Source organism: Pan paniscus, chromosome 4, assembly GCF_029289425.2.
Source record: "Pan paniscus chromosome 4, NHGRI_mPanPan1-v2.0_pri, whole genome shotgun sequence".
NCBI classification, from domain to species: domain Eukaryota; kingdom Metazoa; phylum Chordata; class Mammalia; order Primates; family Hominidae; genus Pan; species Pan paniscus.
Window position 1 is genome coordinate 89,359,739 of NC_073253.2, and position 18,662 is coordinate 89,378,400.

General features: G+C 34.8%; 1 long non-coding RNA gene across 1 annotated transcript in view; it reads left to right on the forward strand.

Moving 5' to 3' along the window:
* LOC117980328 (uncharacterized) overlaps positions 1-18,662 on the forward strand; it is a 259,995-nt gene that overhangs the window by 207,206 nt on the left and 34,127 nt on the right. The window lies entirely within an intron of this gene.

Below are 18,662 nucleotides of genomic sequence, written 5' to 3' on the forward strand. Positions count from 1 at the left end.
AAAATACACTATTTGCCTCACTTTATGGTATTTATATCTCCTGTGGTCACACTATTATAAAGCAATTTTTATGAAAGCTATGAAAAAATCTTTAACTTTTTTTCTAACATAAACTTTTTAAAGCACACACAGCATTGAGACTTATAAAAGATTCCACAAAGAAAATTGCATTTTTCCCATTTGATATGTTGTCATTAATTCCAAGGAAAATAAGTACTCATTTATATTTTTGAAAACTGATTCCTTCTTACATTTAAGAACATTTAATGTTGCATATATACATTGAGTTTAGAAATGAAATAGTGACCAAAATGGTTTTTCATAGCAAGTGAATGTTATATTTTATATACATATGTGTGTGTGTGTATATATAAATTGTGTATTTTCTTGATGCTCTTGAAATTCTGCACTGAATCTAAATGAGATTAAAGTCAAAAAAATTATAATCAGTATTGTACAATTTTTCTACTCATATGTTTATAGACTGTGTAATTCTTTGTTTTCTTTGGATACAGAGGAGGAAATCCTTCAAGTCTTTTTACCAACATTTCAGTTATAATTAAAACTTCAGAAATAGAAATTATCTTTATAACAACTCCTTTGCCTTATATAAAACAACAATAACAACAGGTGACAAGTTTGGCTAAGTGCCTAAGAGAATTTAAGTAGCCCTGCTTGTGTAGGACCCTTTTTTGTAATGAATGCCTACAATTGAAAGTCAATTTCCCTGAAGAAAGAAAGCCTGATCCCCCCCCCAAAAAATTAACAGAAAAACAAAACAAAAACTGAAACAATCTGAAAAAAAAAATACATTGAAAGTTTTCTTCTAATGCATTCTCAGTGGATAGCATGTAGCACACCTCTTTGGGGAAAAGGAAGATCGAAGTTGAACTACGCAATTTTCTAATCATCCTCACTCTACAAGGAAAAACAAAGGAAGCATCATCCTATGAACAAATTAGGATTACACAAAGATTTTCAGAATAATAAAAACTATTTATCTTTAAATAGCAAAGAGCTTCATTGAAAATATTTTGTCATTTTCAAACTATTAACTGCAATTATTTTCACTCAAATAAGTATGGGCCATATGTAGCTATTGTCCTTAGACACCTTAAAGCTATAATGTCTATTTAAAGGATTTTTAAGTTATGAAGAGAAGGAAATTAAAATTATTGGAGAATATGATAATAGATTTTGGAAGAATGCAGCTATCAAAGCATTTTCCTAAGTTAAAATATCTGATACAGCAGTTACGAAGATAGTTATTAATCTGAGAGGGTTTTTTTTACTTTTTAAATTAAGATGTTATTAGCTATTCAAAACTGCTTGTTATTTATTAATAAATAGCAACTATAGGACTTATATATAAAAGATCAAGAAAAAAGCCACGTTATTTTCTGAGAAGAACAACAAAATCCAAAGATCTATTCTATGGTCCACTTTACAATAACTACGTATGATGCATAGCTTCTGCTGAGAATGGATATTTTCTTTCTAATTTTTACAGATACTAAGTGCTAAATAATTTGAGGTTTCTATTTTGGGTTCAAACAATGTAATCAGGATTTCAAAAAATATATACTCACAAGAAAACTGGCACATAAAAATTGATAAATTTTTTTTTTTTTTTTTTGAGATGGAGTCTTGCTCTGTCGCCTGGGCTGGAGTGCAGTGGCGCAATCTCGGCTCACTGCAAGCTCCGCCTCCTGGGTTCAGGCCATTCTCCCGCCTCAGCCTCCCAAGTAGCTGGGACTACAGGCGCCTGCCACCAAACCTGGCTATTTTTTTTTTTTTTTGTATTTTTAGTAAAGACGGGGTTTCACCATGTTAGCCAGGATGGTCTCCATCTCCTGACCTCGTGATCTGCCCGTCTCAGCCTCCAAAAGTGCTGGGATTACAGGCGTGAGCCACCTTGCCTGGCCTAAAATTGATAATATTTTTAAAACAATAAATCTGCAATATCAGACAAGACATGGTACCATATTGCCCAAGTTAGTTTTAATGTCTCATTTTTATAAGTTAAATGTATATGTCCTTATATGATGTTCTTAAATATGTGTTTCAGAAGATTTTTCAAATTGACTAGAGAAATCACTTAATAATCTCAGTGGGAAATGTAATTATTTGCATATAAGTTTCCAATTATTTCTTTATTGTTTGCTACATGTTACATTTCTAATTAAAATCACTTGGAGCTTTAGTTAATGCTGCTCCTGTTTCAAACAAAACAAAAGAAACAAAAATTTTGGATAATTATAGAAAAGAGCAAGTTTCATTCAAACATGTTGCCAAAAAGAGGATTCTATAGGTCAATTATAAGAGTTCTTCTTCATCAGAATTATACAAAAGAGAAACTTTAGATAACTATTAGGTTAGAAACATGGGAATATGTGTTTGAATAAAATAATAAGATATGTGATTGACATAATATGGGTTTGTGGATCACCACTTCTCCAGAAGTGTTCTTTATCCTATTAAATTTATCGAAAGTTTCTTATGCACTTTATCAGGAATGCAAACTTTTCCCAAAAAGGAGGCTGTGAATATTATTATGCAGCATGTTTCAGATCAGAATCAGAACAATTTTTGTTTGTTTTTTTGTTTGCAACTCTGTGAAATGAGATCTACAAAACAACAGAAATCATTTAAAAACCATAGACATCTAAACTCTGATTAAAATTGACTGTGAATAGTCCATCATCCCCTACTTTCTAATTAACGGCCCTGATACACTATAAATCTTGGCATTCTGGTTAGTAGCTACAAATACAAAATGTTCTACAGTAGAAGAACTGTATGTTTCCATTGCACAACAGTCTTCAAATATTTCTGATAAACTATAAGCAAGACATTTTCTTTGCAATTTTTTAGGAACTAGGCCTCTAGGAATGTTGAAATCAAATAATACAAACAAGTTTATTGTGGTTTGGGAATATGATTTATTGTGCCCTTTAAAAATAGTCCAATTGGAAGTTATAAGGAATAAGGGTTATTCTTGAAATGAGTACAGAAAAGGCTTCTATTTAATTATTTGCTTACATGTTAAAATATTTATTTAATTTAATAATTTAGACGTATTTGGTTGGTCTTCCAATCCAGAGGATTAATCAGAGTTACAGCATTCTACCTGATCACATTTAGAGGTCAATTTCCTCTTTTAGAATTGCACAAGAAAATTCCAGAAATGAGAACTATATTTTTTCTTCCACTGTAATGATGACTGAGATTTCCATGCTGACATTTGAGGGATATGCTGGAAGATGAGTGGCTGAGTGCATTCAATGCTATGTATTTTTTTTTTCTTGGCCATAGCAAATAGTGCAGTCTAGCAGTATAACCAGTCTCTTCTTTCTTTCTGTGCTTTGTGTGTTTACCATAATTTATTTGCATGAGGCTTGCATTGAACCCCTTAGAGTTATAACAATCTATTATAAGCAGTTGATAACTTCAATTGCACATGAAAGCTCTATGTTTTTTACTCTCCCCCTTGTTACTCTTTGTGTTATTGATGTCAGAGTTTACTGCGTTTTATATTGTGTATCCATTAGCTAATTCTTGTGGTTATAGTAATTTATAATAATTTCATCTTTCAAATTTCATGCTAATGTTAAAAGTAATTTTTGTGGCATCATAACAGTATTGGAATACTCTGTTGGTTAATATAGTTACTGATGAGATTTGTATGTTTTTGTTTTTTGAGACGGAGTCTCGCTCTGTCACCCAGGCTGGAGTGCAGTGGCATGATCTCGGCTCACTGCAAGCTCCGCCTCCCGGGTTTACGCCATTCTCCTGCCTCAGCCTCCCGAATAGCTGGGACTACAGGCACTTGCCACCACGCCCAGCTAATTTTTTGTATTTTAAATAGAGACGGGGTTTCACTGTGTTAGGCAGGATGGTCTCGATCTCCTGACCTCGTGATCCACCTACTTCAGCCTCCCAAAGTGCTGGGATTACAGGCGTGAGCCGCCGTGCCCGGCTGAGATTTGTATTTTTGTACGCTTTTATTTTGCTGTTTAACATCTATTCATTTTAACTTGAAGAATTCACTGTAGCACTTCTTATAGGGTAAGTCTAGTGGTAGGAAACTTCCTGTTTTTGTTTATCTGGCAGTCTTTATCTCTCTTTCAATGATAAAGGATTGTTGTGGTATATATAGTATTCTTGGGACCATTTTTTAATTTTAATATTTGAATATGTCATCTAAGTTTCTCCTGGATTACAAACATTCTGCAAAGAAATTCACTGATAGTTTTATACAGATCCTCTGTGAGTTAATGAGTCACTTTCCTTTTGCTGCTTTCAAAACTTTTCATAACTGAATTACGATGTGTCTGTGCAGACGTAACCTCTGGGCTCCTTGAATCTAGATGCCCATTTTCCTCCTCAGATTTGGAAAGTTTTCAATTATTGTTCAGTTAAGTATGCTTTCTTCCCATTTCTCATTCTCTTATCCTTCTGAGAATTTCATAAATGCATATATCATTTCACTTAATGGTGTCCCATAAATATTTACTTTTTTCATTAGTTTTTAAATTTTTGTTCCTCTAACTGGAAAATTTCAAATGACTTCTCTTCAGGTTCACTAATTATTTATTTTGTCTGATTAACTCTGTTCTTAAAGCTCTCTATTAAATTTTTTAATTCAGTCATTGTATTCTTTAGCTGTAATTTTTTATGGTTTTCAATATCTTTGTTGAAATTCTCATTTTCTTCATGTATTGCTTTCCTGATTTTGGTTTGGTTGTCTATCTGTGTTCTCTTCTAGTTCACTGAACTTCTTTAAGATGGTTTAAAAACTGCTTTTCAGACAATATGTAGATTTCCATTTCTTTAGGGTTGGTATTGGAGCTTTATTACTTTCCTTAGGTAGTGTCATATATTCTTGACGTTATAGTCCTTGTACTTTTTCATATGTGTCGGCATATTTGAGAAACTGTCCACTTTTTCCAGTTTTTACAGGCTGGCTCCAGCAGGGAAAAACCGTCATCACTTAGCCCTGTCTGGGATTCTGAGAGGGCCAGTTGGCAGAGTCCCTGAGTGGGCGAGGCTTGCTGCTGAAGTCAGCAGGATTGGTCAGGCAGGGTCCAATGCCAGTGCTTTGTAGGTTCCTGAGGCTTCTGGCTAAGGCTAAAGTTGGGAGAGACCGCTGTTGTGAGAGGTTTATGGTCTGGCAGGGTCACTTGTCTTGGTTCTGTGTAGGACATGACTTGCTGGTAGGGACATAGTCAGACAAGGCAGCTGGTGAGAGCTGTGGCTGGGCAAGGTTCCTGGTGGGGTCTGGAGTTACTATCAAGGTCCATGCATATTGACTGCTAAAAAACCCCACCCCTTTTTATGGTCCTAGCTGTCCCACCTCCACCCCCCACCAACTCTGCCCCAGTATAAGGAATGAGGCAAGACCAAAGCAGTCCTCTAGGACAAAGACCCAAATCACTGGGGAAGGTGGAGGTTTATGTCAGTCTTTCCCCCTGTGTTAGTCTGTTTTCACAACACTGATAAAGACATACCCGAGACTGGGAAGAAAAAGAGGTTTAATGGACTTGTAGTTCCACATGGCTTGGGAGGCCTCACAATCATGGTGGAAGACAAGGGGGAGCAAGTTATGTCTTAAATGGATGGTGGCAGGCAAAAAGAGAGCTTGTGCAGGGAAACTCCCATTTTTTAAATCATCAGATCACATGAGACTCATTCACTATCACAAGAACAGTGCAGGAAAGACCTGCCCCCATAATTCAATCACCTCTTACTGGGTTCCTCCCACAACACATGGAAATTGTGGGAGTTGCAATTCAGGATGAGATTTGGGTGGGGACACAGCCAAACCATATTCCCCCACTGGAGAAACTGCAGACTGAGGGTATTCTTCTCAACATTGCACTGTGCAGGCTTAGGAGAGAGGTGATGTGGACAAAGTGGAATTTTATTTTTACTCTTTTTAATATTTGTGTGTGTTTATACTCTATTAGGGTGCTGTAACTCCCCCTTAGAGTTCAGAATTATCACAAAGTCATTATTGTCTGTGAATAATTATTAAATTTGTATTTCTGTGGCACACCTAGGGCTGGGGACCCCTTATTCCACAATCTTGCTGATGACTCTCTCCTTAAACTCTCAAAACAGATTGCAATCTCTTACTATTGTCCTTCCACCAAACCCTTCCTATTTTTAATTTACTCAACTTCAATGGTTCTTTCTTGGATTGTGCAACCGTATCTCCTCCAAACCCTTGAAAAATCTTTGCCTTGATTCAACATTAGGCATCAGTGCTTCTTCTTCAGGTTGTCACTAAAACCTAGTTACCTCTTAATCCTCATTGCAATACCTTCCCTTTACAGTAATCCTTATCTCAGAACTCAAAAGCTTGACCGCATTTTTGAGAGGGGAAGTTAATACATCTCACACCCTTTGTTCATAGTAAATAAACAGAGAACAAAAAAGGTTAATATTTTATGAAATTATCTCAACAAATTTTTTTGGCGTTATGGCATTAACTCTCTTTTCTAGGAACTGGAGAAAGTCATTACATACTTATGCCACACAAAATCTAATTTTCTAGTAAATCATAGCGCATGGATTTATTTTTGTACATATGCAAATATAAGTTTATCATACAAAAAGATTATCAACACAAATAAATCATCACATTACTTCAAAAACTCTATTCCTCTCTGTCTCTCTGTGGTCATATATATATATATATACATATATATATATAATATATGTATGCCACAAATAAAAGCAGAATAGCTATAGTCATATTTCATATTTTTATTATTTTCACCTCAATTTTGACTTAATGTGCTGTTTGAAATATATTCCTCTTAAGTACACAGACTTCTAATATAAATATGACCTTTAAAATGGTGGAATTTGAATCATGGTGTAAAACAATCATATTATTATAGTTAACAGTGCCTTATGACTTTTATTAACTGATATTTTCCTAGCTTCCTCAATAAAATAAAAATCAGCAGTGGTATTGATGCCACTGATTACCTAATGTAAATCATTTCACATGTTATTTAATGATGACATTTCTTAAAAAGGAAAAAAAGAAACCACTTAATTAAATACCGATTTGTATCACTTAAAGTTATGCTTTAAGCTATTAGAATAAATCATAGTTAAAACACACATAAATATTTTATCATAGTTATCTGTCTTCCAAATAATCTTTTCAACATTGTTCTTTTTCATTTAAACTAAGTAGAAAGTTAAAGATAGATCAGTACTTCAACATTTATAAAATGTTAAATATTAAAATATACCTGTTTTTTTCTGATTCTTTAGAAATAAAATGAGCAGGAGAGACAAAATAAATTTGGCAAAATTAATTGTAGTGTTACAGAGGTTTCCTGTTCTAGTTGAATGAAATATGAAAAGATCTCTCAGGCTTGGTCTGTTTTCTTCATACTAAAAATGAGACAAAACAAAATGTATTTTTCCAAGTTTATTTGAATCTTATCCTTTGTTCACAATTTTAAGCAAATATCATTACATAAATATGCCATACAATATTTAAGTTTCAAATTAAAATTTTAAACAAATTCTAAATTAAACTGTATATTAATGGCAATATCTATATACTGTTTCTTAAAAATTAATTTCTGGTACATCTAGAATGAAAAAGTATTCACCACTAAGAAGTGGAGAATGGAGAAAATTTAAATGAATATTACTAAGTAAAAAATAGCCAATCAAAAAAGCTGCATACTGCATTCCAACTATGGGACATTGTGGAAAAGGCAGAACTATGGAGAGAGTGAAAAGATCAGTAATTGCCAGGGCTTGGAGTAAGGGAGGTATGAATTGTCAGAGCACAGAGGATTTTATACAGTAAAATCTCTCTATATGATACTATAACTGTGGATACATGTAGTTACATATTTCTCAAAACTCACAGAATATATACTGAGTGAACCCTAATGTAAATAAAGATCTAAAAATTGCTTTTGCCCAGCTTAGTTTCTAAGTTGGCCTAAGAAATATGGAATATAAATAAAATCAGCATATACAAATAAATAACATATTAGTAGTTCTGTTATTGACACACCTTATTATTGTTAAAATATAATTTATTATATGCACATCAATAATCATTTGTTGTATTACTAGACTGGATTAAGTATTGTATTTAAAGTCAATTGTTGAATTTCCCATAATAAATTTTTAGAAACTTATTAAACCACACAGAAGCTATACATTTATTTTATTAAAAATGGTTAAGCTCCTTCAGTGAACACTGCATTCTAGAAGTTCTGTGTAAGAGAAACATATCAGATGAGTTCTCAGTGACTGCTTTAATAATAGGGGAAGTAGACAGATGTGCAAATGTTTAATAAGGCAAAGTCATACAAATAAGGGGATAAAATGATGAGTGGAAGGAGAAGAAGAAGGAAAATTAAATAGAGTTGAAGTGATTGGGCAAAAACTCTTCTAAGAGAAATTGGCATTAATCTATGCTTTGAAGTGTTGCAGTATGTTTAGTCCCTTGTTCAGCTAAGTCCAAGTTCTTATCTCATGACCAAGAAGAATAAGGCATGCAGCCACGAGAAAGTGAGTAGAGTAGGATTTATTAAGCAAAAGGAAAGCTCTCAACAAAGAGAGGGGACCTGGAAGCAGGTTGCCAGAAATGGTGCTGAGTTCTGGGTCTTTTCTGTGGCAAGAGCAAGGAAGTCTTCTGTGGGTTCTGCACAATACGGGAGGGGTAAATTTCCCAACTAAGAGTGTTGCATCTGCGCATGTCTGGGGTTGGCCAGTGACTCCATCTTGGTTATCACCCATGAGTGCCTAACTGAAACCTGCAGGGGGCTAAAGCCACAATGCCGATGTCATGTTAATGACATTATAATGAATTGCATCAAGTTAAGAACATTAAGGTTGATTTATTGTGTCTGCACCTAAGTTCAGACAGTCTTTTCTGAGCAACATCCTGGCATAAGGGGAAGTTCTGGACCACACTTCTTCCCATTAGCTACAGGGGTGGTGCAGGTGTGGTCTCACACATATTTGTCACCTCCAGAGATGCTCCCTCTCTATCTGCCTAACAATCCTCTAACTGCTTCCTCTCTCAAGAGGAGTGTTTCTTGAATTGTTACAGCTATTCAATGCTTCTTAGATGTTCCCAGTAACTTTTCTTAATAGGTATGTGGCTTTATATTGGTCATTTGCTACTCTTCTAATCTACAAATGCAAACAGTCATATATATAAAACATATCTTTACATTATCTCTCAAATGTAGTTGAAGATTAATTCAATAATTACAGGAATGTGGAATTAAAAGTAATGATTTGGCAATATAAAGTTCACGGGAATTAGTGGATAGTGTTCAATCAAGGGCCATCCTATAAACAGAAAATTCCAGAAGAATACCTTAAAAAGCATGTGCACTTATTTGTCTAATATAACCTTAGGACAAATAAGTAAAAATGTTTGTAAATAAAATTCTTTAATTATATGGGTTAAAAGATATTTTTTAATCCTCTGATTGCCATTCTGCATTTTATTTTGTTACAAAGTCAATGAGAAAGCACTGAAGGGTTTGGACAAGAAAGTAGTATGTTAATCGTTGGCTTCAAGACTGTGGATCTTGGATGGGCATGTGGCTAATGCCTGTAATCCCAGCACTTTGGGAGGCTGAGGCAGTGGACTACTTGAGTCTAGGAGTTCAAGACTAGCCTGGGCAACATGCCAAAACCTTGTCTCTCCAAAAAAAAAAAAAATACAAAAATAAAATCAGCTGAGAGTGGTGATAGGTACCTGTAGTCTCTGCTACTTGGGAGGCTGAGGTGGGAGGATCACTTGAGCCCAGGATGTGAAGGTTGCAGTGATACACAATTACGTCTCTGCACTATAGCCTGGATAACAGAGGGAGATCTTGTCTCAAAAAAAAAAAAAGTATATGATCTTACAACAGTATTTTATCTGAAATGCATCAAATATTAGAATTTCATGATAGTACATTAACAAGGGGAAGCTTCAGATTCATTTGAATAAGAGAATAGCCTTAAGCAATCTAGTGGTGTTAATGAACACTCAATTTTCTCTTTGTGCCCCTTCTTTGTCATTTATTTTCTAGATTTGCATGTCAGCACGAAGCTGAGTAGTATATTTTTATTTGGTCAGGAATCTTAAATAATTTTTCTTCCTTTTGTTTCTCAACCCACAATAATTTGACATTCAACCTTATTTCCCCATTGAAATCACCCTCTTAAGTCATCAATAATCTCTATTGTGATGACTTCAGAAAACCCTTAGATGGTGCATTGACTAGTAAGCAGCATTTGAAATTATAGGCTACATTATCCTTCCTGAAGAATTTATTTTATTTTACTTTATTCTGATTTTCCTTTTACTTAGAGGATGCTCATACTCAGAATTTTTTTGTCATCTCTTTTTCATTTATGTGAACCACAAATACCGATATTCTTTCTTTTCTGAATTTGCTGTCTATTCACTTTTCATGTTATCATTGTGCTGTGTGGTCTTATTTGCTTTCAGGATTTCAACTATAATTAACATTTCATAATATGCAAATGTTCAATATAGACACTGTAGACACTACATTTGTATTTCCATGGCATTTTTGGATTACTCAGATTTCCCACAGACCTTACAATCTTAATGTTTTTCCCTTACAAACTAGCTTATCTTCCACCATTCCTTTTTTAAGTGAATTATAGCTGCACCACTTATTTACATAAGCTTTAAAGCTGTGTTGCCTACATTAGCAAACTAACTTCCTTAGAGGGTATCCTACTTAATTGGTCTCCACTCTGCATCCAGAAAGACCTTGTAAGAGAGGAGTCTAATATTGTTACCACTCTCATAATCATTTTTATAATTTTGCCAATTCTAGCCCAAGGCTTATAAGAACTACTTTTAATATTTTTTTATATTCTATAATACTACATTAAATAGATTCAGAAACAAACAACAAAGACCAATTGGCAAACAAGGAAATGCTGGTTAAAGTAAGACAGGAATATAGTTCATCTGGCTCTGTTTCAGTCCCTTTCAAAGGGAACTTGCTTCCTTTCATCACTTTTCCTGAATATTTTTCAAAGGATTTTCTGTATCTGCAGCATTTAAGCAAGTTTCAGAGATATGTTCCTATTCTAGACTGTAAAATGTGAAGAAAAGGAATGCTAGGTTCAACAACTTTGTGTTTAGGGAAATAATCGGGAAATTTCTCATCACATCCTCTCACATCCTGTTGTCTGACACTTGGTCTTGAATCTATAGTTAAATACTATAAAAACAAGGAAATAAAGTGTGTAACTGAACAGGCTAGCTAAAAATTGGGAAACTATATATTTGGGAAAAACAGGCAATGGATATTGCTGGATAGTTAGACATCACTCTGAGGTAGGAGGCCTGACCCAACTCAGGAAGGGAGACTCAACTCCAGAGGTCGGGGCATGAACACCCGACCAAATTCAGGACTAGTTAAAACAGGTCTGGGACAGAAGCAGCTTTCTGTCAGACATGCCCAACAGTGTGACATGTCAGTTTACTATTGCCATGGCAACATCCGGAAGTTATAGCCCCTTTCCATGGCAGCAGCCCTATGACCTGGAGGTTCCCATCCTCATACTAGAAATTTCTGTGTGCATTGCCCCTTAATTCGCATATAGTTAAAAGTGAGTGTAGGCTGGGCACGGTGGATCACACCTGTAATCCCAGTGGTTTGGGAGGCCGAGGCGGGTGCATCATCTGAGGTCAGGAGTTCAAGACCAGCCTGGCCACATGGCGAAACCCTGTTTCTATTAAAAATAAAAAATTAGCCGAGCGTAGTGGCAGGCGCCTGTAATCCCAGCTACTCGGGAGGCCGAGGCAGGAGAATCACTTGAACCTGGGAGGCGAAGGTTGCAATGAGCCCAGATGTGCCACTGCATTCCAGCCTGGTCGACAGAGCTAGACTCTGTCTCAAAAAAAAAAAAAAGTGAGTTTAAATATGAGTGCAGAACTGCCTCTGGGCTGCTATTCTGGGCACACTGCCTATGGAGTAGCCCTGCTCTGCAAGGGGCAGTACCTCCATGGTTGCTGTAACCCTGCTGCTTCAATAAAAATTACTGTTTAACACCTGCTATGTATAGCCACCCTTTCTACCAATCTTATGTTATCCCCTACAATCTAGTTACATCACAGAAAGAGGAAATGGACTGCCTAAAACATCAAAACCTATGATCTTCACTTCTAGACAATTTCCTTCTATCTCTCTGCATTTTAATTCAATTCCTTTTTTGTGAGGAATAAACTTTCCTATGTACAATGTGCCACTGCTGATATCTACTCTCCTCTGTTCTCTAATCTACTCCTCCTAACACATGTGCACACACACAACCCAACACACACAGACATAATTCACCTGCACACAATCTCATATACATGCACATGCACTTACACATACATCACCTTTCACTGTGTGTCAGATACTCTCCTTGGATGTTTGAGAAAACATTCATACATTGCAATAAGTATTATTGTCTACTGTGTGCTAGGCACTCTTCAATATAATTTAAATACAGCAGTGAAGACAACAGTCCAAAAGCTTGTACCTACACCCGGTAGATGTCTCATGCAAATATACAAAGAAAATTATATAGTACAGTAAGTCTTCAGTAAACATCATGAATAGGTTCTTGGAGACCACAACTTTAACAGAAACAATGTATGATGAAAGCAATTGTACCCTAGTCTAATTTATGTAAATAAGATTTGATTTCCTATGGCATATTTTTGGTCACAAATACTTCACAAAGCATTGTAAATAAACACCAAAAAGCTTCTAAAATTAAACATTGAAATAAATGTGAGCTATACATACACTTAAGAAAGATTAATAAAACAAATAGAATAATTATTTACCCACTTATTCTAGTTCAGAGTCGTGGGTGGCTGGAGTCTGTCTCAGCAGCTGAGGTTGCAAGGCGGGAACCAGCATTGGACAGGACACCGTCCCATTGCAGCAAGCAGTCTCCACATCCACACTCACAATGGGGATCACCCAGACAGCCAATCAACCTAAGATGGACAACATAGGTGGGAGGAAACTGGAGTACCCAGAGAAAACCCGTGCAAATGTGAAGAGAACAACAAACTCCTCACAGTGGCTCTGACTGGGAATCAATTTTTTTTGTCATCAATCTTATAATAAAAGGATGTTTAACAAAACGACCCTCCTTATTTGAGGAACTGGCAGGTAATACATACTACAGAAACTGTAGAATGGGGAAAAGTGTATAAGAATTCTGAGTTTTAGTAATTATAGAGAGGCTTGTCTAGTGTATCTTGAGAAAGCCTAAATACAAACTGGAAGAAATTGACAGAGATACACATTCAGATATGGGGTGGGAAACTTTCCAGATAGAGGGGAAAGCTCGTGTAATGATATGGTGTTCATGGAAACAGAAAGGAGGTCAGTGAAGCTTTAGAGAACAGAAGCAAAGAATACAAGAGGTGAGGTCAGAAAGGGAAAGAAAGGTCTAGAGCCTTGCAGTTTACTTGGATTTTAGGTTTAAGCTTTGTGCAGGGAAGGGACATAATCTGACCTGTCGGTACCCAGGACTCCTCTAGCTACCTTACTGAGCATAGACAAGAAGGAGCGAGATCAGAGCAGTGGAATTATTTAGAAGTCTTCTGCAGTCACCTATGCCAGAGATGATAGATGCTCAAAGTTCACGCAAGGATGGAGAAAAATAAATGAGAAGTAGTTTGATTATTAATATATTCTGAAGGTAGAGAGAACATCATCTCTTCAAATGTTGGATGAGATGTCATGAGAGAAGGAGGAGCAGTTAAGCATGTCTCTAAGATTTTCAAGTCAAATGACAGCAAGATTGAAGGACTGCTTTCAACTGAAATGGAAAATGTGTGGGCAGATACTGATTTGGGCAAAATATCAGGAACTCAAATTTGAATATCCTGAGCTTAAAATACTTAGAAGATGACCATTGTAAGTACATAGCTGCATATGGGAGTGAAGAGTTTGTGAGTAAGGAAGGGGGATCAGATTTTAATTTTTGGTAGCTAATCCTCCAACATACCCTCGTCAAATGAACCACAACTTCCTATATGGGCTTGGGTAATCTTTTCCTGTTGAATCTATGCTGGTTTTGTGACTTACATGTAATAAATAAAATGTGACCAAACTGATGTTGCATGACTTTAAAGCTTAAATGACAAGAAGCCTTGATTGGTTGTTCCACTTACCTTGGAGGAAGCCAGTTGTTATGTAAGAAGCATACATACTTTCAGTTTGCACATGTGAGTTTGGCTAACTTTAGTTTGTTATGTTGTGAAGAAACCCAAGGTAGCCACATGGAAAGGACACTTGGAGAGAAGAACATGTCTGCAAAGCCTCTGGTTGTAATAAAACTAGTCATACCAGTCCAGATTCCAAATAGATAAGTGTAAAAGACATTTTGGATGACCAGTCTAATTAAGTCTTCAGATGGCAGTAGCCAGTTCCGCTGACAGCTAACTGCAACTGTATGATAGGCTCCAAGTGACAACTGTTTAGCTGAGTTTATTCAGCCAGTCTGAACCCTACGAAATAATAATAAATTATTTTCTACTGCAATGTTTTGAAGTGATTTGTGGTATCCCAGAGTCATCAGCATATAGATGATACATAAATCCATGTGTTGAGATGCTATCTTCAAGACAGTGAATACAGGAAGAGACAAAAAGTAAATCAGGTACAGAGCCTCAAGCAATCCATCTTTAAGTTATCAGGAGAAGACAGCAAATGGCAATAAATTAGAAAGCCAGGTTAAAAAAAATGTTGAATCGAAACAGAGAATCATCAACTGCATTTTATTCTGCTAAAATAGACTTCGAATGAACTGTTGAAGTATTATTTGGGGATTGAAGAATTGATGTATTTAAAGAGAATGGCAAAAACCTAATTGGATAGGTTTAAGAGAACATGTTTTGGAGGCAAAAACTAAAGAAAAATTTTAAGAGTTTTATGGTAAGGGGACAAAAAGTCAAGAGACATTAATGAGGGTTCTACTAATGTTTTGATCATAGAGTAAGCAAACAAGGAAAGCTGAACTATTCAGATATTAGCAATCATGAGAAGTTATTAGTACCTTTATGGCTGATGGATTTTGAGGAAACTAGAATTAGGTGGAATCGTTGAGGAGGGATCAGAAAAACAGCTCCGACATGGAGAAAGGCAGAAGAGAAAGGCACTAGCTTTCTCTCCTTTATCCTGTAATATTTCCTTTTGCTATTGGATCCCACTAGCCTTACCAAATGAAAAATCAGAAAGACAAGTAGCCTGGGAGATGTAGGTACTAGGGGCCAGCCTCAGGATACAGAGCATGCAAGGAAGGCTGGAGCATGGAGTGGTAAAAGATCCAGACAGCAAAAGCCAAGCACAATAATACACAAAGAAAAAACAGTTTATTTAAGGAGAATAAGGCCTGAGAATGACAACAAACAAGATCAAGATTTGTATACTTTTCAAGAAGAGTAAATGATGTTTACTCTAAGTTACGTCCGACATATTGCCAAAACTCTGACTGTTTAATGTCTATTTAACAGGTGTAGTGAGATACTATTTTAAATACTACTTTTTGAAAGTCTTTTCTCTAATTTCTTACAATGAGCTTACATCATATAGCAACATTTCTAAGAAGAGCAGAAAATTGTTCATTTGCTATCATATGTTAGATTCAGAATAGAAGGTAAAACAAAACAAAAAAATCTAACCAGGAAATTGAGAATTTGGGTCGAGGGCCAAGCAGAGGGCAAGGTGGAGAAGAAATATAAACTGCTAAGTATTATCCAATTTCTTATGCATGTGATGAGGACATTCCCAACTGTTGCCTTTCTTATGGACAGAGCATTTAACTATATAGAAGATGCATGGTTACGAAGGATCTTTTCATTAAGAAATTCAAATCATATTTTGGACTACCAAAAGAGCAATGCAAGATGCTCAAGAATTTAAAGAATTTAATTGATTAGCCCTACTGAACACCAACTTCTTCAATGAGCCTGTCCATTTGTAAACACTCTTAGTGAAACAAAGAATTCGATTCTTAATAATTATAATGAATTCCATCACTGCTAGTTATCCTTGTGTTTAACTCATGTTTAAAGTGTTTTTCGTTTGTCTATTTGTTAACAAAGAAGCAGATTAACAATTTAAAATGATGTATATGTATTTACTTCACAGGAATATTTCCTTAATTGGAATTAGCTCATATGTGCATATTGATTGCTCCACCTCCACCAAAGAAAATAAAACGTTACGGAACTTTAACAAAGAAGGAAGTTCTGTGGGTGTATATGTATGTGTACATATGTATGTGTGTGTGTGTATATGTATGTGTGTGTGTGTATATATATATATGTACACACACATACTTTTGTATAGTTTTAAAAATTTTAAGGAATTGGGTAAGTCTGAATAAAGAAAGATGAGATTAAAAAGAAATGGAATTTTTGCATGGTATATTTATATATTATTTTAATTTTAGATTGATTTCCTCTCTTTCACAGTTCACATGAGGCAAAGATTTAAAGAAAATAGGAAAATGGGCTTATCTTAAAAAGATTATCATAAAAAGCTTTTCTGAAACTTTTGAATTCTACAGTGTAAGATGTGATGGTACACAACACCTCTTTCCCATGTGTCCCCCCATAATGGTTTCCTAAACTTCAAAGAGATAAGCTATTATAAACCTTAAGTCACCTTGCTTGAGCTCAGGCCTTTGAGAGTGAGGTATTTAAACATATTAAGTATGAGAATAGCTGTTTTTATTTATACTTGAGAGTGAATATCTTATATTTTGTGAAAGCAAAATATTTCATATAAAAATGAAAGTACTGCAAACAGCAGAAAAACAATATGCAGCTCCTTCAGCTCCTTAATGTCACATTTGCTAACAAATCAAAATGCTTTTATTTCTCTTATATTAAAATGCAAAATAGGTTTCCAGAGGTCATTTATGCAAACTTTTAAAATTTGAAATATTCTTAGATATAGTTATATTTAGAATTGTTATATGCTAATAACTAACTTCAAAAATTGTTTCCAAAAGGCTTAGTAGTGAAAGCATGTATCTATTATATACAACAGTGAGAAAAATAGTAATAAAGTAAAAAAATTTTTCTTATCTAAAAATAACATTTTTATTGATAAAGAGTATATTACATTTAAAGGAAGCAGTTCTTAAACAAACTCCCAGTAAAGGTGAGGAAGATATTAAAATTATAATTTTGCCTTTTTATAAGTGAAAAAGGAAAATACCAGGGTATTGAGAAATGTTATTGTGCCAGACAGAATGATAAAGGTCGAGTTCATGACTAGGGGTTTGGGTGTACCAGTAATGACCCAGAAATGAATTATTCCAGCTGAAAAATATTTTAGCCAAAATCAAATATTATTTAATAGAAGTAAAATTTTCAACTACACATTTTTAGTTCAAAATTGATTTAATACCTAAACTAAACTTGGCAGTATTAACAAACAGAAAGGAAGAGAGAAAAAAAAATTGAGGCATAAGAAAAGTCACAGATAATCATTGTTTTCAAAAAAGGAAAGTTTCGTTAACATACTCAGACACTATTTATTTTTTCCTTTTCCCAAAGCTACTTATTTCTGGTGTGTTAGCAATCTTCCAAAAGCCACTTAAACAAGTAAAATTGGTCAAAAACAATGCAATACATTTTATTTGACAGACCCAAATTTATTTGTAGGCCTTAAAAGAAACTCAATTATTTACCTTTATATTCCACACACAAGTGAGTTTGAACACAATATGGCCTAAAAGTATAGTATTCCAAAAGCTTAAGTGATTATATTGTTTGAGTGTCTAGAGATTTGGTACCAACTGTGATGAAAATATGCAAATATCTTAACCTAATTAAAATTTCCTAAGGGGTACACCTTATTTATGCCTGTTTGTTCTTACTATATTCTTGGAGGAAGTATCTGTTTTGTTTCATATTGCACCTACTTTGAACACAGATTGTAGTTCTTTAACATAAGTGCATAAATTACAGTGGGTGAAATTATTTAGATCATTACCTTCTCCAATGTAAGGTTGATCATTTCTTGAAAATTGCTACATATCATATTTGACTTGATTTCATGTAATTGCTTAATCAGTGATACATTCTTTTAATTGTTCTCTCAATGTTGTTAATTCATGGTTTTTGCATTTCCCACTTCCTCATTTTTAAAATTTTCTAACATAAATATCAGCATAGTAATTCTCAGTTACAAGTATAACAAAAAGAATATCTTGATATAACTAGACCAAAAATATATATTCACTAGCTGAATTATTAATCTATTGAAAGTGATTTTAAACAAATATTTGGAATAGAAGGGGGAAAATTTAGAAAAGGAGAAAGTATCTATCTCAAAATTCATATAAACTAAAGTATATCAATGATATGTAATGTATAATAATGATGAAAATATCCAATAACTCATTGATGATGATGATGGTGATTATGATAATTCAAAAAGAGTATGCATTGCTTTAATTATGCTGTTGATTCTCTCTGAACACAAACTGGCAAATCTCATTCCTGTCGGTTGACACTGAGGGCTTCCTCCCTGGGCCAATCATTAAAATGTGTTTCTATGAACTGCAAAGATACAATACCATGCACTAGATTGAGCCTCAAG